Genomic DNA, 22,384 nt, shown 5'->3' with positions numbered 1-22,384 from the left:
TGTGTGTCGGATGATTTCTGACCATGAAGGTGAAAACAGCGTAACTCGCTGAGCTACGCTGTTTTCGTAAGCCCCATAGAACTGAATGGATGTTCTTGAAACAGCGTAGCTCGCATGCTACGCTGCCTCCGTAACTGCTATTCGCTACTATGGGAGTTACGGAAACAGCGTAGTTCAGCGGGCTACGCTGTTTCCGCAACTCTCTACCATAATGTCAGGAAGTGGCCGGGAGTCAGTGATAGCAGACAAAGCTAGAATGGGGTTTAGGGGGCCCCGGTCTAGAGATAGGTGCAGGTCCCAGAGGTGGGACCCGCATCTATTTGACATTTGTGACATATCCTCTGGATATGTCATAATTGTCACTTGTGGGAAAACCCCTTTAAGCTTTCTCATATAAATAGATTCAGATCATTGACCTGGCATTATAGGGTTTTTTTTTATTTTCAAGAAACAGTGCCACTTCTGTCCATGGGCTGTGTCTGGTATTGCAATGTTAAACATAGCCTATGGACAAGAGTGGCACTGTTTCTAGAAAAATACCTAGACCTTTCATTCTTAGAAAACCCTTTTAAAAAGCTTTCCAGAAATGTCTGTTTTAGTAAATACTTGCATTCCCCATAAAAAATAACAACTCTGGTTTTTGCAGTTCCTCTGTTGTTGCTCCTGGAAATGTATGAATAAATGGACAGCTGGGTATTACCATTCTTCTTGTCGTAGAGGTGTGTCCTTACTCACACTGTCCAATCAGTGCAGACAGTATCAGTCTGTGAAGGGACACATCCTATTGACCAGGTGAATGATAAGGGTATGTGCACACGACAACGCCAAATACGTCTGAAATTACGGAGCTGTTTTCAGGAGAAAAAGCTCCTGAATTTCAGACGTTTTTACAAGTGCACGCGTTTTTCGCGGCGTCTTTTACGGACGTAATTGGAGCTGGTTTTCATTGGAGTCAATGAAAAACGGCTCCTATTATGTCCCAAGAAGTGTCCTGCACTTCTTTGACGTGGGCGTAATTTTACGCACCGTTTTTTGACAGCGACGCGTAAAATGACAGCTCGTCTGCACAGAACATCGTGAGACCCGTTGCAAGCAATGGACAGATGTTTGCTGACGTATTGGAGCCGTCTTTTCAGGCGTAATTCGAGGCGTGAAACGCCTCCATTACATCTGAAAAGAGGTCGTGTGCACATACCCTAACACTTAGTTGCCAATTTATGCATTTGTTTCCAGGAGGAACGACACAATGCATAGTTCTAAGAAAAGATGCTCCAGCATTGTTACGTCATCAAGAAGACAAATATATATTAAAACTGACAGCCAGGAGAGCTGACCAAACCGCTTTCAGACTTTTTGGTAAGTAGATGCAATAAAGGCAATTCAATGTATGTATTGCAAATAATATTAACATTTTGATTTTCCAGTTCCAGAAAGTTGTCTTTTGGCCCCTGATTCTCTAACACTTGGCCCCATGCTGCAATACATCTGATAAAACAATTAAGGATGTAGAAAGTTAAAAAAAAAAGTTTCGTCTGGAGGGTGTTCTCTATGCAAGTTCCTGCAAACATCTGAAAAGGGAGTAAGAACTCCCCAAGCTGTTTCCTTGTGCTGTCCTGACACGTCTGGCAAAACACATTGAAATGATTGTTTCGTCTTAAAACCAGAAGATACTGCACACGACAGATCCAGATGCTTTTCTCTCATCCAAGAGATGCAGATGTCATTATGTGAGAGGGCTGGAATTTCATCACTACTCCCTAGTCTACTTGAGAGGCCAACAAGAGGATGACTGTCACCTGAGAGGTCAATTGTTCTTGTCATTCCTTTCACATAACCCACTATACAATGACTATTATTTAGTAGAATTGTAGGGTAGGTGGACTGTAACGTCCTACAAATTATAGGCTGGAGACTACGGACTCAGCGATATTCAGGACTGTAGAACTGTCCTAAAGTTAGACAGGATATAACTATACTAGACAGACATTGGTGCATGCTGTCTTAGCTGGTGTTGTGAATACAGCAATATTTAGCGTAAAAAAAAAAAAGGTGCACAAATCTGGTGCATTTTATGACTCCCCTCTTTGTAGAAATTCTTAAAACCTGTCAAAGCAAGGTGTAAAAAAAAAAATCTAAAACACATAATAAATTTGGCGCACGCAATTTACTCCACTTTCTGGTGCAATGTGTACCAGAATGCTAGCACATTTTGCTTAGCAAGTCTAGTTAGTACAAAAACAATAAAGCAAAGTATTCAACTTTTTAAGCGCATTTACACTGTGAATGTTGTAAAAAGGACATTATATGATATGTAACACTATATAAAGTATAATATTTCTCACAGCTGAAAGATACATTTTATCTACGCAGATACATTATAACAAACAGGACGGGAGGGAGATTTGTGCTGCTGTATATAGCTCACAAAGGCTACTAGAGACTGGATATTGTAGCAAGCCCTCAGCTGTGAGAAGTATTAGGTCTGCAACTGTTTCTTATTTATTTCTTTATTGCTTGCTGCTTAGTTTATTACAGAATATTAGTATATTCACAGTATAGGAATTATTTTATTCCCCTCATTAACATAATTGTCATACATTTTTGTATTAGGCATCGTTCACATCTGCGTCAGCGCTCCGTTCTGACGTTCTGTCTGAACTTTCAGTTAGAACGGAACCCAGAATGAAACAAGCGAAAATGATAGGTTTCCGTTTGCATCACCTTTGACTTCAATGGTGACGGATCCGGTGCAAAGGGTTTCCGTTTGTCACTGTTGTGCAAGGGTTCCGTCATTGTGACGAAATGAATAGCGCAGTCGACTTTGGTATTACTTCAGTCAAAACGGGGTCTTTGCCATAGATGAACCTGAAAAATGATGGACTCAACTGGACTGATTTACGTCCAAATGGCTGTAATTTTAGCTGGCCATACCTAATAATTTCATGGAGCCGTTTTAACCTGTAGTTGTCATTCCCGTTTCTGCCATTAATCCCTATGGAAGGTGGAAGAGGGAGTAGCTGCCAATATGGCCGATCAATAATGGCCAATAATTCTTTACCCAAAAGGAAGAAAAAAGTGAAATGGAAACCAGAGAAAGAATATAAAAGTAAATCATTCTGGAACAAGCTCCAACCATGATATAATGGAAAATCCTTTTAGATATAATATAATCTGAAAATGTATATTTATGGTGCCAGGTGTAGCTACAAAGTACAAGAGATTTCCTTTCTGGTGTAGGGGGGATATTTATCTTCTGGCTACTCCAGGTGCTGTCTGATGAGGTGGCGGTACCAGCTGGGAAGATGGTTATTACAGTCATGTGCTGGTCTTACGTGGCAAGCTGTATAGGTCTTTGTTACATGCATATACAGTAGGTATATCACAGAGTAAGCAGGTTGGGGCATATTTGGAGTTGACAATATGCCTTCATTTGAAAAATCTGTACTCTAGGGCTCATATATCAATTGTTCTACAATAGAAAGATGTCAAATGCGCCATAAAATGAACATTTCTGGGAGCAAATACCTGGCATAGGCCTGGTTGTTATTCAAATATTAATTTCCACGTATGAAATATTGGTTTTCCAATGAATGGAACACTTCATCTGCTTTTCTTCAGTGGTTCTCAAACTTTGCAAACAAAAATTTGTCTGAAAGCCGTACCATCTTCTAACAACAGTTAATAGCAGCCGCGGTGGTACGACCAACCATGGTGCCAGAGTCAGCTTGCAGAGCAGGGCACTGTGCCTCAGTGAATAAAAACCATCAAACATTTATGGATGATAGCAAAATACTGGCTGCATCTAATCATACGCCGTCTCCTAAGCAGTGGAAGTTACATTGCCTGAAACAGGGATGGACTGATTTTGGCATAAATTGTGGTAGGGCAGGATTACAATGAAAGGTGACACTTGTATTATAAAGCTGGAGTCAGATTACATAGGATTCCACTATTGACACAGCTCACTTCCTCTCCCTCCCTGCACAGGTCACAGAGCATGCCCACAACACTCTCCCTTATAAGTCAATGAGTCATTTTCTGACTGAGTATTCTTGTGTCCAGGTGCCTACTGTAAGGGCGGATTCAGACAAACGTGTTTTGCGTCCGTGCCGGCCGCGTGGTTTTCACGCGGCTCGCGCGGACCTAGAGAAGTCTATGGGGCAGTGCAGACAGTCCGTGAGTTTTGCGCAGCGTTAGTGCGCTGCATAAAACTTGCGACATGTTCTATGTGTTGGCGTTTTTCACGCATCACGCACCCATTGAAGTCAATGGGTGCGTGAAAATCACGCATGCCCCACGGAAGAAACCTCCGTGGGACAAGCGTTATTCGCGCAATAACAGTAAAAGAATGAATGTAAACAGAAAAGAACCACGTGCTTTTCTGTTTACAAACATCCAAACGGAGTGTCATAAATATGGCGGCTGCGCGAAAAGCACGCAGCCGCGCATCCATATGAACAGGGCACACGGAGCTGTCAAGTGCCTTTTGCGTACGCAAAACGCAGCGGTTTTTGCATGCGAAAAAACGGCACGTTCGTCTGAATCAGCCCTAAAGCACATGTCTAATGTTGCAGAAGCTAAGAAAAGATGACTGCCCCTATAATCACATAAGGGTATGTGCACACGTAGTGACCAAAAACGTCTGAAAATCCAGAGCTGTTTTCAAGGGAAAACAGCCCCTGCTTTTCAGACGTTTTTTGAGCAACTCGCATTTTTCGTTGCATTTTTCGCGGCGTTTTCACGCCGTTTTTTACGTCCGTTTTTGGAGCTGTTTTCATTGGAGTCTATGAGAAAACAGCTCCAAAAACGTCCAAAGAAGTGTCCTGCACTTCTTTTTACGAGGCGTAATTTTACGCGTCGTAATTGCCGTACGACGCGTAAAATTACGCGTCGTGGGAACAATACAGCGTTATACCCATAGAAAGTAATGGGCAGATGTTTGACAACGTATTTGAGACGTATTTTCAGACGTAAAACGAGGCAAAAAACGCCTCGTATACGTCTGAAAATAGGTCGTGTGAACCCAGCCTAAAGGAAATCCAGTTAAAAAAGTACCAATCTGAAACATACTAGTCTTTCCTACTTGTCTTTATTTTCTGAGTCCTGAATCATAGTGCAGACATACCAAGCTTGAGAACCTGTAAGAATGTGGAGTGACCCTCATAATTTGCTGTGGTTTTTGCTGCGTTTTTCGACCACGGACATTCTGCACCGCAGGCAAAAAAACGGCGAAAACCGCTTTCTCTGCCTCCCATTGACTTCAATGGGAAGTCATGGATGGAAACGCCTGAAGAAAGGGCATGACGTTCCCATCTCCCATTGAAATCAATGGGATGCGTTTGCGCCCGTTTTTTGGCGCAGTTGCCGCGTAAAAAAACAGCGCCCAAAAACTGTGTGTGAACATACCCTTATTCTGTATCTTGGGAAGAGTTAAGTTGCTGTCTGCTGGTGACCATGTGGGAGAGCAACACCTTCGAAAGTAAAGTGTCTTCATTTTTGCCATCAACTCCTGGTCTATGTTTCATCTTTCCACGACAACCCTGCACATCTGTCTTACATCACCCAGGCCACTCATTACACACCTGAACACACACAGCTGTCTAAAATACAGTCTGGAGTCCTTGGTGATCTATGGAGGAGATAGAGGAATTGCACTTTTCCTGGCATGGACAGTGTAGACCGATAAGCCATAACATTAAAATATAGTGTAGCTTCACCTTATGTCACCAAAACACCTCTGACCCACTCGAGGCATGTTTTCCACAAGACCTCTGAAGGGTGTTCTGTGGTGTCTGGCATTAAGACGTTAGCAGCAGATCCTTTGAGTCCTGTAAATTGGGGGCCTCCACGGATTGGACATTCCACAGATGCTTGATCGGATTAAGATCTGGGAAATTTGGAGGCCAAGTCAACACCTTAAACTCTTTGTCATGTTCCTCAAACCATTCCGGAGTAATTTTTGCAGTGTGGCAGGCCACTGCTATTAATGAATACCGTTGCCATTAAGAGGGGTGTACTTGGTCTATAACAATTCTTAGGTAGGTGGTACACGTCAAAGTAACATCCACATGAATGTCAGGACCCAAGTTTTCCCAGCAGAACATTGTCCAGAGCATCACACTGCTTCCGCCGACTTGTCTTCTTCCCATAGTGCATCCTGGTGCCATCTTTTCCGATGCACCTGGCCGTCCACATGATGTAAAAGAAACCATGATTCATCATACCTGGCCATCTTCTTCCGCTGCTCCATGGTACTCATTGGGGTTCCTTTCCCCTAACAAATTACAGTTAAAGGCAGATTTGGTTTAATTAACTATATTAAGGGACACTTAACAATTGAAATGGAAATGTACGGTAAAACCATGGTTAGCAATGCTGCCTTGTCGGGCGAAGACTATTGGTTAAATGCTCAAGGCTACCTTACACAAAGTTGTGTATCTCCTACCTGTGTTTAAAAAGGTTTCCTCTGGTAGATTGAATTCTTTCACCGTGGGCCTAGTGTGTGTGTCTGATATAGGAAAATTACCTTGTGAACTCTACTGGAAACTGATGTAAATACATACATTATCTGTATGGTGCTGTAGGATATATTACCACTATAGAACATATATATATATATATAATAGATCACAGAATGGCAAAATTCGATATTACTTAAATTTTTTGCATTCGGTCACATTCATGGCACTGCATTACATGGAGCACAATGAGTTAAGGACACCAATTAAAGCATATGACACTCCACCTCTGCATTTCATGGAAAACATGTTCGCATGAAACACAGTCAGCCCACAGAGATCCTACAGACAGAGCTAACCTCAGCCAAATACACCTACGAGAGACAGCTGCTAGGCCCTTTCAGTGAGATAAAAGCATGCAAGAGTGAGTAGTAGGGGCATATGGCCTACTGAAAGAAGAAGGAAATAGAGGAAGAAAGGTATTGAAAACAATTTAGTGGAAAATATAAAAAAAAAATGCATCTGCAAAAAAACATCATGTCCAAAAGAAGACAAAAAGCCCTGCGGACAGGACATATGACAGGTGCAGGAGACAGGACGTGTATGACACAGGCAGGAAGGATGCCGCGTAAACCCTGCAGCCAGGAAGAAACAACAGGCACTCATGAGATACATGTAAACTTGATTTGACTAGTCCAGACAGTCAGAAGTTAACATCGACATGTGCTATTCACTTCTATATCTCAGAAGTCTTATGTAGAATGCAACCTGCTGGAAACTCCCTGACTGTGGAATTATCATCAGATCATTGACCTTCTATTGCTTGCATGGTGCCAGAATAAGAGCTAGGATTGCCAGCTGCTTGTAAAATGTAGTGGTAGTCGGTAAAAAAATGAACCTCCTGTATCACAGTTGTCAGCTGTTCAATAAACTACCCAAGGAGGTTAACAGGTATTGAAGGTTTTTAACTCAAAATCATCCTCCAAAACATCCCTGTTTTCTTGGTATTGACTGAATCACATTTGGCTCTGTGTCGGTTGGATTCAAGAGTTACCAATATTTTCCACAGGATTTTTCAGGTTAATATTAATAAAAAACATCAGTTTATGTATGTATGATTTATTTAAAATAGATAATAATATAGATAATAACATAAAATTCTAAATTCTACATTGCAACTCTTATCATATCTGTACTCCTTTGTCTTCTTTGTGGTGATACTGCCTTTAGTTTCGAGAAAATATGGTAAGGGCCCTTTTACACCGGCCAATTATTGGGCAAACGAGTGTTCACAAAACGCTCGTTCCCAATAAATGCTCTGTGATATTATTGTTGTCGGAAGCACATCTCCCTGCCAACATGATACAACAAATAGAGAAAAAGCCACGGCGCCACATAGTGAAGTAGGTTAGGAAAGGCTAATGGAGGAAAGAAGATACCATGCTCACCAGAAAGCCATAGGTAATGCGCGAGGAAACAGAGTCCACAGGTGCTGCTGCCAGATCCGGACCGGTGACCAGAGGTACCGCTGGTGTATAGTGGATAAATGTAGAAAAAGAGGGGATCTATATTGGCGCTGCTGAGTGGACCAGGTACAATGGAGAAACGAGTAGTCTCTTCCTTAGTTAAATAGGTGCTTTATTGCAAATGACTATTTCTGTTATTTTGCCTGATATTTGTTTGAACTTTGACCCACCATGTTTTGGCGGTTTTTCTTGCCAATTCTGTTCCATCTGAACTGGGCCAATCAGTATCCAGTGTTGTATATATATACCAGCATGTTTTAAACTAAAATTTTATGCCTGATGAAGACGCCAGTTCGGCGTCGAAACGCGTTGCAATAAAGCACCTATTTAACTAAAGAAGAGACTACTCGTTTCTCCATTGTACCTGGTCCACTCAGCAGCGCCAATATAGATCCCCTCTTTTTCTACATTTATCCACTGCCAACATGATAGAAATGTATGGGGACAAGTGATCATAGTAACGAGTGCTCGTCCCCATACATTACTGATAATGTATGTTGTATGTTGTATGTCTCGTCGATTGGCGCTCGATTACACGGCCCTCGTCGGCCTGTGTAATAGGGCCTTAACAATAAAGCATACCTTAACCTAAAAACCTCTTATGATATGCAATGCAGTGTCTAAAGTCATGTTTATCAAATTGGAGTATTCTTTATATTTAACGTTTGTTAACATTTTAGAGATTTTTGACGTTTCTCCCTTTTTTTTGGGTTCGGATCCCAGGAAATGTGTAAGGGGGGTTCATCAAAATATAACCTAAATTAATTCTGGGACATACTATATTTTTCAGCTGCAGATAATAAAAAAAATTATGATTGAATAATTTATATAAATGTTTAGGTTCTAGACAGGATTTAAAAGTCCCTTTAGAAAATAGCAGTGGCAAGCTTTAAAAGATAGTCTAGCCCCATACAGAATGCAGAAGTAAAATAGAGAAAAGCGATTGCTAAAGTGCCAAGAATTGGTAAAAAGCAAGAAAACTGCGTTTAACAATGAAAGTTTTTTCATATGGCTTATTATATAAGAGGCTACATGGATCTGGACTAAAAAGCATTTATAAATGTTGCAGATGAAGGTCTTCTAATTCTAAATTTAATTAGTATTCTTTGTCATTGTCTAAAATTAAACCGTTATTGAAAAAAAACAAAACACCATCATTTTAGATTTACTATTAGATCTAAGTATATGTAGACTTGGATCAGATATTGGTATTATTGGCATGGCAAGCAGGAAAATAATGGTAATGAAAGGTTTATATCTAGAAAGAAGACTGATTATTTCAAATTTCAAGTCCTCCTCTCCACTATGTATTTCTATTTCTTTTTTTTCTCTCGCATCCTTTTGATATGATCAAATGATCGGATATCATCCCAAAATATGATCAAGGTGTTTTTACTGTTTCTTGTTTGGTCTATGAGTGCAATCGAAAAATGAAGAAAGTTAAAGAGGCTCTGTCACCAGATTTTGCAACCCCTATCTGCTATTGCAGCAGATCGGCGCTGCAATGTAGATTACAGGAACGTTTTTATTTTTTAAAAACGAGCATTTTTGGCCAAGTTATGACCATTTTTGTATTTATGCAAATGAGGCTTGCAAAAGTACAACTGGGCGTGTTTACAGTAAAAGTACAACTGTGTGTGTATTATGTGCGTACATCGGGGCGTTTTTACTTCTTTTACTAGCTGGGTGTTAGGAATGGGAGTGTATGATGCTGACGAATCAGCATCATCCACTTCTGTTCATTAACACCCAGCTTCTGGCAGTGCAGACACACAGCGTGTTCTCGAGAGATCACGCTGTGACGTCACTTCCTGCCCCAGGTCCTGCATCGTGTCGGCCACATCGGCACCAGAGGCTACAGTTGATTCTGCAGCAGCATCAGCGTTTGCAGGTACGTAGCTACATCGACTTACCTGCAAACGCCGATGCTGCTGCAGAATCAACTGTAGCCTCTGGTGCCGATGTGTCCTCGCTCGTCCGACACGATGCAGGACCTGGGGCAGGAAGTGAGTGACGACACAGCGTGATCTCTCGAGAACACGCTGTGTCTGCACTGCCAGAAGCTGGGCGTTCTGAAGAGAAGTGGATGATACTTCTATACACAACGCCCAGCTAGTAAAAGTAGTAAACACGCCCCGATGTACGCACATAATACACGCCCAGTTGGACTTTTACTTTAAACACGCCCAGTTGGACTTTAGCAAGCCTCATTTGCATAAATACAAAAATGGTCATAACTTGGCCAAAAATGCTCGTTTTTTAAAAATAAAAACGTTACTGTAATCTACATTGCAGCGCCGATCTGCTGCAATAGCATATATGGGGTTGCAAAATCTGGTGACAGAGCCTCTTTAAGTAAATTGGAAAAAAAAAATATAAAAAATTAAAGATGAGTGCTTCATGTTGTTTCTTAGCTTCATTCACTAGCATGCTGCACACTCCATTTCAATTTCGAGCTGATGTCAGCAGACAGAGAGGTAGATATATCTAAAATAGCTTAAATGTCTGTCTGTGTGATGGCTAGATAATAAAGTCCTGTCATTACAGCAGCCTCGGCACTGATTCAAGCAGTGATTAGGATTATACTGACAGTAGAGAGGGGAGAATGGAGGAGTGTCAATGTGACATAGCAGGTTTATAGAAACAGTGACCATGACCGAGCTGAATCTCCACTGTATCTGTAACATAGCAGACAATGATAGCAACTAACTAGTGAATTAGTAAGAAAGAGAGGTTTGCAGCACAAATAGCTGAGCTTTGAAAGGAAAGTCTTCACAAAGTATTTGTATGTTCCAGCAAGTTATTGGAACACTAGAATTAAATTTTAGATTAGGGTAAGCAATGTTGGTCACTCACAGTTTCTCTGGCCTGATGGTTGTTTTTTTTGTTAATTTAGTGTGAAAAAATGCACATACTTCTCTCTTTATGATTTAATAGTAAAGAAAACTGACACAACTCATTGTGGCAAACCCTGAATGCATGTAATGTAGTAGTATTAGTAGTAGTAGTGTGGCTATCATTTATACTGACCAACTAAGACCGCACAAGCCCAAAACATATTCTATAACACAATACTATTCCTTTTCTATGTGCATCTATAGCTGTAGCTGTCCTGCTCTCCATTTCATTTTCATTGAATTGCTCCCTGAAGCAACCTTACTTCAAAGCTACTAAAATAATTAGAAAAATTATCTCTTTACCATGGATTAGAATTCAGTTTTACAATAGACTATAGCTGCTCCTTTCTGGCATTGACCTGAGGGAATGAAGATGCTTTTCTAATTGTGGCAGACGTCCATTATAAAAGCTTTCGGGCAAGAAATTTTATTTTGCAACTGATAAATCTACTCTTAGTCATTACATTGGTCTTGACAAATAGTAACAATTCTTGGGGAGTATGTATTTTTTATGTATTCTATGAAAGCAGGCAGACACCATTGGCTGTTCTTTCTCAAAAGTTTGACCATCCTCTGTATTGATGAGGGAATTAATTGTCAACTTAAAGACTTTTGGCTATAAAATAAAGTATGTCTAAAGGCTGGTTTACCCAGGTAGATTTCTGCCCATAATGAGGGTCGATACGATTTTCCCAATTATTTCACCGGAATGGGTAGTGCGTAGTGGACGCACGCCGCTCCTAGCTCCGCCCACCTCTGGAAGTGTGGAGTCCCAACAGGAGGAGGAAATGTTCCAGCGTGTTCAGGGGACCTGTTCATAGAATCCACGTATCTGTACCAGCCTGTGGACGGTTTGTGATGGGAGGAGAGGCTGCTCGGATTAGTGCTGGTCGGGAGTCGTGCATTAAGAGGAAAGCTGATGCGACGCAATTAACTGGATCCTGGGAGCGTCTGAATGGCTCAGAAAGGCAGACATCCTAGGGAGATTGCCGGGAGCTAAATTGTTCCTTCAGCAGGCCAGAGGACTCAGGTACAGAGAGTAGAGATACAGTGGCTAAGTAACGGAGCAGGGGAAGGCGAGAGATACCACAGGTATTAGTACAGAGTGGACTATCCCCCTTTCAAGGTTATAATTGCAGACAGCATTAGAAAGGAGGATTTTCATGTTGTTTGAGGATGATATGAAATGCAACTCGTTTCCTTTTTTCTGGATACTATGTTATACTTTCATATGAGGTCTAAGGACTAAGCTATTTCTTAAAAGAAAATATATATATATATATATATATGTTGCAGTACAGGTGCGATGTTATAACATATGAGCTCTAAGGACTAAGGAGCTTCGATAAAAGGCTTGAAGTCAAAATAAAAGGCTTGATTTTATCGCATGCGGTAAGACATACGACTCTCTATAAAAAGAGATTATCCTCTGACTAACCTAAATTAGTGGTAACATTAAGGGGGATTATACTCCCTATCCTTGGGCTAAATAAGCTGGAACATTGAATAAAAGGTGAAGCATCTCTTTCTGGGCATTATAAGGAGTGGATAATCTTGTTCTCACTCTTATAATAAGCCGTAAAAGTGACTTGAAACTCTCCTCTCTCGGTCCTCTGTTTCTGGGGAAAAACTATAACAGTTTAAGTGGCAAAAAGATAAAGAGAAGGACATGATGGTAAGAAGGAATGCCCCAAATAAGGAGGAGTAGTAGTAGTAGTAAAAAATACGCGGTCAGGAGCAGGTACCCCCTCCGGGGCTCAACAACTCATGGAGAAAACCCCAGTAAAACAAGGAAAAGAAAAAGTCACAGGATTGGGGAAAATAGAGATGTTCTTACAGTCTCCTCGTATTGCTGATGAAATAGGGGGACAGGAAGAACAAGGGGGTATGGAAGAGGTTACCATCCCTGGAGAAAGTGAAAAGGAGGAACTGGAAAATCCAGTTCTACAGCAAATATTGGGCACTGTATTGAAGAATAGTCAATCAATAGAGCAATTGAAAACTCAAATCGGAGCAGTGAGAGAAGATATTTTGCATCTTAGGAGGGATATGAGTAAAATTAATGATAGAACAACAGAAGTGGAAAAAAGGGTGGGAGAGCTGGAAGACCAGATGAGTGGCATGACTAAAGAAGTTAGTCAATTAACCACTTCAAATAAAGCGCTAAACTGTAAGATCGTTGACCTAGAGGACAGGTTGAGGAGGTGTACTATCAGGGCGGTTGGATTTTCTGAGAAGGTGGAAGGTGATGATTGTGTTAAGTTTATATCGGAATGGTTAAGAAAATCCTTTGTAGATGCTGATCCGTCAAGTATCTTTGGAGTGGAAAGAGCTCATAGAGTTCCATGGAAAGCTCTCCCACCAGGCAGTAATCTACGGTCAATCCTGATTAAAATAATTTCCTCTAGAGATAATGATCAAATTTTGCGGAAATCCAGATTATCCCCCCCCCCCCAATGGAATGCAATGGAAATAGGATATTGTTGTTCTCAGATTACTGAAGAGATACTCAAAAAGCCAGAAGCAAATTCATGGAGGTTAAGAAAAGGCTGAGAACAAAGGAAATAAAGTATTCCTTGCTTTTACCCGCTATGTGTCGTTTTTGAAGATAAGACATTGTTCTTTCAGAGCCCTAAGGAGGTAATACATTGGATGGACTCCAAAAATGTATCAAATTAATCTATAATAAAAAGAGAGGTGGTGATGTAGACGGAGCGGAGGAGCGCAATGTGAAGAGGACTTATCAATATCTCGCAGGAGCGGGATTATGTGATGGGCCGCTGGGGGAAGGGGTGGGAGGGGCTAGGGAGGAGGGGGGGAGACCCCAGGAGCACAATAGGGGTATTAATATATTAAGTTTGTTTTCTCTTCAAGATGTATGTATAAATGTGTGTACTCTTTCCTTTCAGGAGGAGAAATTATTGCAAAGTATAAGTAATGAACGTATAGGTGTTAGTGTGAAATGTTAGAGGTCTGGGAGAAAGGTAATGAGAAATCATATGCCAGGGATTGTATGTTTATTGAACACCCATCTAAATCAGGAGAGACGATCTTCCCTTACACGCAAATGGCTTGGGACTGAGATCCAATCAACCCATACAGGATACTCAAGAGGGGTGAGTGTATTGATCCATAAATCATTGCAAAATCCTGGATAAAAAAGTGGATAGTGAAAACAGCTAATTGGCGGGGGTCCCGAAATTCCGACCCCGACCCATCAGCTATTGATGGCCTATCCTGAGGACAGGCCATCAATTTTTAGTGGCTGGAAAACCCCTGTTCACACTGAGTTTTTTGACGAGTTTTTTGACGTGGAAACTGTGCCAAAAAACTCCTCAAAAACCGCCCGAGAATGCCTCCCATTGATTTCAATGGGAGTTGGACGAGTTTTTTTACCGCGAGTAAAAAAAATGCGTCGCGGTAAAAAGAAGCGTCATGACCCATCTTGAGGCGGTTTCCGCCTCCAAACCCCCATTTCAATCAGTCAGAAAGAGGAAAAAAAACCTCGACGAGTGTTTTGACGAGTTTTTGTCAAACCACTGTGCAAAAACCTACTGGAGCAGTTTTTGCAGGAGGAATTTTGAGAAACTCTGTGTGAACATAGCCTAAAGGCTTTTGAAATGATAGATTATCTGCAGAACTGATCTGATGTCTTGGCCCACAGATGTCTGAGATCGTGTACATCTGTGCTTTGCATAGCAGAAGGACTATGGCTTCTCCACCTTCAGGTTTCCCATATATTCCATATTCAGAAATGTGTTCATGTTATCAAAGAGAAACATCCATGAAACCAGAGTTTCCTATAGTAGCTATCCACTCAGGAGTCTTTCAGACTTTTTAATTATTAACTTATGAAAGTGCTGAGCTTGCTGGGCAGCTTGGTGGTCAAGCCCCCAAGGTGACCATGTTGAATCTCTAAGGTCTTATGAGGAACATAGAGGTCACAACTATACTACAAACATGCTGGTGAAGCATATCACTGATGTCCCACCAGCACCACGCCATGTATTTTGTGGAGAAATATGACGGCTAGCCACCAGCGCTGCATGAAGTCATATGTGTATATAGTTTTTTTTTATTTTTGCTTGTTTCATGTCTGAGAGGATAGAAGGTGATAATGAGGAGTGTTTTCTTGGGGATTGTGCCTTGTTTTTTTGTTTTTTTTAATTCTTTATTTTTGTGACCAACAGCCACATTTTCCAAACACAAAGGCTACATTCACATGAACGTGTTTTTGCGGCCGCAGTTCCCCCGAAAATCCACGGGAGAATTGCGGCCCCATTCATTTCTATGGGCCATGCACACGACCGTAGTTTTTGCGGTCTTTGCACGGCCCGGGAACCCGCACCGCAGAAAGAACGGGCATGTCCTATTACGGACATCTTCTGCGGTCCGGGCTCATTGAAAACAATGACGGCGGCCATGTGCATGTCGTACGATTTGCGGGCGGCCCGCGGCTGACAGTCCGCAGCCGGCCGACCCGAAAACCACGGCCGTGCACACGGCTACGGTCGTGTGCATGAGGCCTAAGAATACAGCTTGTACATAAGGGAAATTGAAAAACATAGACAGAAATGCAGACAGATTTCACTGAACAGTGCACTGTAAACATATCCATAGATAGGACATTGTTGTTCAAATCCATGCTAACTGGTAAACACACCCCAAAATGTAAGACACAGAGGAAGAAGAGCAAGAAATGAAAGAGAAAAAAAGTATAAGGAAGGGAGTGGGAAAGACAGAACTTCCCACCGAGGAAATTCCTCAATCTCCAGAGAGAGCCCTCAACGGGCTACTGAACAGTGTCCATCTCTCGAAGAATGTCTTTGTAGGAATCAGAGTCCTGGGAAACAATCCATGGAGACCACGTTAGGCAGAAAAAGAGGTCAGATCCTCCATATGCATGAGGTCATTAACCCTAGAAACCCAGAGGGACAAAGTAGGAGGAGAGGAACTCTTCCATCTCAATGGAATGCAGTGTGGAGCGGCCATCACCAAAAAGTGAAGCAAGGAGCGTTTGTATATATTTGCTGGAATGTCGCAGTGATGAAGGAGAAAGAAGGCCGTATCCATATCAATCCGGTATCTGTTACCTCGCAAATCACCCTCTTAACCCCTCCCCAGAACTCTGTGAGTAGTGGACAGGACCAAAAGGTGTGGAGAAGGGTACCATTATCCAATCCGCACCTCCAACAAAGGGGGGACACTGTCGGGAAAATACGGTGCAAGCGAACCGGTGTCCTATACCAACGAGAGAGCAATTTAAAACTTGCTTCCTGGTAATGCGAGCTAATCGTTGTTCTATGGGCTAAAGTGAGGATACGGGTGCATTGACTGGCGGTAAAGGAAATACCCAGGTCCAAATCCCATTTAGCAATGTAGTCAGGGGGGGTACGTCCGGCGGGTTCAGAAGGACGGAGTAGATCGTGGACATCGTGTGACGTGCTAGATCTTTGCCAACACACATATCTTCAAATGGAGATCTAGGAGCTTGGTATAAGGCAGGGGGCGATAGTGATGAACAGAAATGGCGAAGTTGTAATATTCTCCAATGACCCAAAGATTGAAGGTCAGGTATCCGTGCCAGCTCAGAAAGGGAGAGCCACTCCGAGTCCTTCAGGAATTGAGCTGCCCTAAACATACCCGACGTGAACCAGGAACGGAAAACTGGATCTATCAATCCAGAAGTAAAAGAGGGATTCCCCAGGATTGGAAACATGGGGGAGCAGAGAGGAAGTAGACTTGATCTTACCGTATGAAGGGCACAACACCTCAGTGTGTGTCCAATAGTGTGGTGTTGACGAATGGGTTTGAGATGGCTACGATCCAGCCACGGAACCACCGAAAGGGGGACCACGGAGAAGCTTTGCTTAGGACCCACCCATGACTTGAAAGGGGCGCGCCTACACCAATCAACAACGTGCGACAAATGAGATGCTATGTAGTACGAACGGATGTCAGGAAGAATGTTCATTTTAAAGATAGTACAGCGACCCATCCAAGTGAATGTGCCCCCCGACCACCTAGCACAATCCGCTTTGACGTCTGCAAGAAACGATGGGAAGTTCAGATTGAAGAGTTCCTTCAGATCCAACGGGATGCGCACTCCAAGGTACTTGAGGGCCACCGAATTCCATTTAAAGCTAAAGGATTGTTCCAATGTGAGTAGTAGAGGGGAGCGGGGAGGGAAGGGAGACATTCATGGCTTCCGATTTGGAAAAGTTTATTTTGAAGTTAGATAAGATGGAAAAGCGTCTAAACTCCTGCATAAGATTTGGGAGGGAGATGATCGGATTGGACAAGAAAAACAACAAGTTATCCGCGTATGCTGCAACCTTGTCGACCCTAGATCCCACACCCAAACCCTTAATATCAGAGTTTGCTCGGACATGGCGAAGAAATGGTTCCAGTGTCAGGATGAAAATCAGGGGGGGCAGCCCTGACGGTTCCCGTTGTGGATGGTGAATTCGTCCGAGAGGATTCCATTCACACGGACCCTGGCAGAGGGGCAAGAGTATAAGGACATTATCCACCCCATCATTTGAGGTCCAAGACCAAGTCGGAGAAGAGTTTCCTCCAAATACGTCCAATTGACTCTGTCAAAAGCTTTTTCAGCGTCAGAGAACAAGAGCATGAGTGGTGTATGGGACAGCTTAGCCTAATTGATTAGATTAATCGCGTTTGTGGTGTTGTCACGGGCTTCTCTACCCAGCATGAAACCCGCCTGATCAGCATGTATGACATCTCATAGCATACGTACCGCCAAAATGTTTGCAAATAATTTGATGTCCGCATTAAGAAGAGAAATTGGCCTATAACTCGCGCACTGGGAAGGATCTTTCCCTGGCTTAAGAATCACGGCAATGTGGGCCCTAAGCGCATCAGGCGGGACGGGAGCGGAGGAGAAAAATGAATTCAAGGAAGATATAAAATGCGGGCTCAGGATGTCGAGGAATTTTTTGTAGTAAGGAAGCGTAAATCCATCAGGTCCAGGGGCCTTGCCAGAGGATGAGTTCTTGAGAGCGTAGCTTAATTCTTGCACAGTAATTGGAGTTTCCAGAGTAGTAAGGACCTCCTCCGATAGGGAGGGAAGGCCCGAGTCCTCAATGTAGGTCTTAATATTTGAACGGAAATCTCTAGATAGCGTGGCTGGATTGGTGGAATCTGTATCATATAGAGAAGCATGTTTGACAAAGAATAAGTCAAGTCTGGAGTAGGTGTCATGAACAGGAGAGTAAAAGGAGAAGTCTTTCTCTGCCGGATGTAGTAAACGCCAAGTATACACGAGATGATGCTCATGTAACGCACGTTTAATACGGCGCAGTTGAGAGAATGGGATAGACGACGATCCGGTAGAAACATCGTTGGTGGGCTACAATGCAACATTGAAATCACCCCCTAGAACAATGGTACCCTCTTCAAACTCCTCCAGAACATCCAGAAAGCCAATCAGGTCCGTACCCTGTCCCACATTGGGCAGATAGGAGGAGGCAAAGGTATAGATCTGAGAATCTATACAGCCCTTGACTAAAAGCATTCGCCCCATATCATCACGGCGAGAGTCCAAGAACTCCCACGGAAGAGATTGAGAGAGGAGAATACTCGTCCCTGTGGATTTCCGGTCAGGCGAGAAACTATGATAAGCGTGAGGGAACCACGGGTTAGACAGCTTAAAGGGTTTCTGCTCACTTAAATGTGTTTCCTGAAGAAAAGCAACATGCAAGTGTCTACCTTTCAACATGTTCAAAAGAATGGATCGCTTCCCAGGTCCGTAGAGACCCTTGACATTCAGCGAACCTATCCGCAGGTCTGTCTGGGAGTGACGTGCCATGTCCACGGCGGGAAGAGGGGGGGGGGAACAGGGAACACAAGGAAGAAGACAAGCGAAAGACAGGGGGAGGTAGAAAAAATAGACAGAAAAGAGGCCCAAAGGCCGACTCCTTGACGGTAAGAAAACCTGTGAAGAAAAAGTTGTTATTGGGCATTAAGCAACTCATTAGCATAAATCTAAAATCGCTAATAAAGTGGTGAAAATAGATCATTTTATTAAATAAAAAGCATTACTGTCACCTACATTATAGCGCCGATCTCCTTATGTAGGAGATACGGCACTTATAATGTGGTGACAGAGCCTCTTTAAAGCTATATTTGTGGAGACGGTTTTGTGTTGAGGAAGGAGTAAAATCGACAAAGAGAAGCTTCGGAAGTGAGGGAAATTATTTCTCCTTAGATACGTTAAGTGATGAACTGGATGAATGTAGATTTGCAGTTTGTTCTGATGGGTCCATCTTCAATGAGGCCTTCTTATAGGTCAGGGTAAGGTATGTGGTTAGCTTTATTTGTATACAGAAGAACCGGTTTGACACCAGTTAGCCATGGGAAAGCTGTTACTGTAGTATAAGGGGTGTAAATCTCATCAACACCTGGTCAAGATATAAAACAGCTGCATAGGAAATCCAAGAAAAAAAATTGAGGGAATTATAGGTCACTGGTGGAGTCACCTGTTTAGTTTTGGTTGAGGAAAAGGGAATTCCACCAAAAATACACATTTTTCCATTTACTTTCTTAGTTTATTCTTTAAATATTTGTACACAGTTTGTTGGTGTTAAAACATTCTATTTTAAATTGTGGCAACAAGCCTTAAGAGGGTTTTACACTGGGCGACTATCGGGTAGACGAGCGTTGATGAGAATTGCCCTGTGTAAACAGGGGAACGATCAGCAGATGAACGAACAAATGCTCGATCATCTGCTGGTCGTATCGTTTTAAAATATTAAAATATTATCGTTGTCAGCAGCAGATCTCCCCGTGTAAACAGAGATATGCGCTGCCACCATGATAATAATGTACGGGGACAAGTGATCGGAGTAACGACCGCTCATCCCCATCCATAGCTCCTTGTGGCAAGAGCAAACGAGCGCCGATCAATGATGTCTCATTGACCGGTGCTCGAAGCACCGGCCGATTATCGGCCGGTGTAATAGGTCCTTTGACGAACCTTGCAAAACTGATATATCTCTGTTTTTGCCTCCCAGGGATCTCAGACTGTCTGCAACCACTTCTCTAAGGCCACTCGTAGGTAACAGCCTGTTGGGGAGAAGACAAGAGTGGGAGTGTGGAGGGAGTATATATATGATATCATGTGAGAACTATAACATACCAACTATTGTTATGGTGGCACTTGGCATCTAAAGAGAATGATAAAGTTGCTATGTATATGCAGCATAACACATATATCGGACCTTCTCTCCCATTTTCAAAGGGGAACATAATGTTTTTAATGGTGGGGGGATATCATATTACTGTCCAAAATAGGATAGTGCCATCATTATCTAAGTAGTTTTACTTAAAAAAAAAAAAAAAAAAGAAAGGTTGGTTCATGGCATTTGGAATATTGGAGCTTCACTTTTAGGGTATGTGCACACACAAAATCAAAACCGTCTGAAAATATGGAGCAGTTTTCAAGGGAAAACCGCGCCTGATTTTCAGCCTTTTTTTAGCAACTCGCGGTTTTTACTGCCGTTTTTGGAGCTGATTTTCTATCGAGTCAATGAAAATGGCTCCAAAAACGGCTCAAGAAGTGACATGCACTTCTTTTTCGCGGGTGTTTTCTTACTCGGCTGTTTTTAAATACAGCCGCGTAAAAAAACGGCCCGTCGGAACAGAATGCCGTTTTTCCCATTGAAATCAATGGGCAGATGTTTGGAGGCGTTCTGCTTCTGATTTTTCGGCCGTTTTTGCCCCATTAAACGGCCGAAAATAAGCCGCGTGAACATAGGAAATTCCCTTTAAAATGTATAATCAAAAATAGAAAATATTTTAACACTGTGACTGGTTACACATTTAAGGGTGAAATTGAAAAATGTATTAAATAAATTAAAAAAACAGTTTGCATGGATGTGTTTGCCAAAACCGTTGCTGTGAATTTGGGTAAAAGATGATATGACTCTCTTTGTCCTGTCTTTTCACATTAAGCAGCAAGGGTTAGTACACACATTGCGTAAATACTGCGGATTTTCCGCAATGGAATTTGTTGCGGAAAATGCGCTGCAAATATAGAAGCAGCAAAGTGGATGAGATCAAACAAAACTCATCCACACGCTGCGTAACTACTGAGCGGAAAAAATGCTTAGAAATTGACCTGCGGTGCAGAATTTTATTCCGCAGCATGTCAATTGTATTTGCGAAATCGCTGCTTATTTGTTGCAGGTTTTCCCCATTGAACTCAGAAAAAAAATACAAAATCTTACTTACCCAGGAGTCTGTGATTCTTCCTCCAGGCCGGCCTCCTGGGATGATGTTGCGTCCCATGTGGCTGCAGCCAATCACAGGCTGTAGCGGCGGTCACGTGGGATGAAACGTCATCCCAACAGGACTGCCTGGTTGATGTGAGAGGGCCGGCCTCCTGAGATGATGCTTCATCATATGTGACCGCCTCTGTAGCCAATCAGGCTGCAGCGGTCTCCTGGGATGAAACGTCATCCCAGGAGGCTGGTTAAATGCTGCAGTTTTCCGCAGAGGACATGCTGGGTGAAAAACTGCACCAGTGCATTTTTTTTCCCGGAATTCCCTGCGGCGCACAGGGCGGATACGATTGAATTCCATGTTGGTGTTCGCTTTTCAAATGTAAATTTAGAAAGTCTTTTTAATCTTAGATGTCTCAAAGATTTCACTTGATAAGAATACATATTAGTCATGTGTCCAATGAAACCTAAAAACAGCCCCAATCTATATATACGATTGTTCAGACAGCTGGCACTCACACTTGACCATCCGAAAAGAAATAGAAAGCCTAATTATGTAAGCAGTCCAGCCGCTGCCAGATAAGTTTGGATCAGGATGATGGTTATAGGAACATGCAAGTACAAGACATCAACAGGAATAGTGTTTACTGCCATGTAAACAACATACTTGAAGCGCGGTGGCGGTTGTATTATACAGTGTTAGTTGGGAGGTTTATGGCAGCCGTTACACTAAGGGTATGTGCACACACACTAATTACGTCCGTAATTGACGCAAGTCCCGGACCGAACACAGTGCAGGGAGCCGGGCTCCTAGCATCATACTTATGTACGATGCTAGGAGTCCCTGCCTCGCTGCAGGACCACTGTCACGTACTGAAAACATGATTACAATACGGGACAGTTGTCCTGCAGCGAGGCAGAGACTCCTAGCATCGTACATAAGTATGATGCTAGGAGCCCGGCTCCCTGCACTGTGTTCGGTCCGGGACTTGCGGCCGAAATACGTCCGTCAATTACGGACGTAATTAGTGTGTGTGCACATACCCTTATAGGCTCTAAAAGCTGAACCTACCGAAAGCTTGGAATACATCTATCATCATTACTTAAAGGGGTAGTACAGGATTAGAAGAACCTGGTGCCTTTTTACAAAAAGGGCTAGTTCAGTTTTTTGTCGCCGTTTTTGATGCGGAAACTGCGCCAAAAGACGGCCAAAATCGCCGCCCATTGATTTCAGAGAAAAGCGTTTTTAGCTGCCTTTT

This window comes from Rhinoderma darwinii, chromosome 4 (genome assembly GCF_050947455.1).
Source record: "Rhinoderma darwinii isolate aRhiDar2 chromosome 4, aRhiDar2.hap1, whole genome shotgun sequence".
Classification (NCBI taxonomy): Eukaryota; Metazoa; Chordata; class Amphibia; order Anura; family Rhinodermatidae; genus Rhinoderma; species Rhinoderma darwinii.
This window is presented reverse-complemented; position numbering follows the sequence as displayed.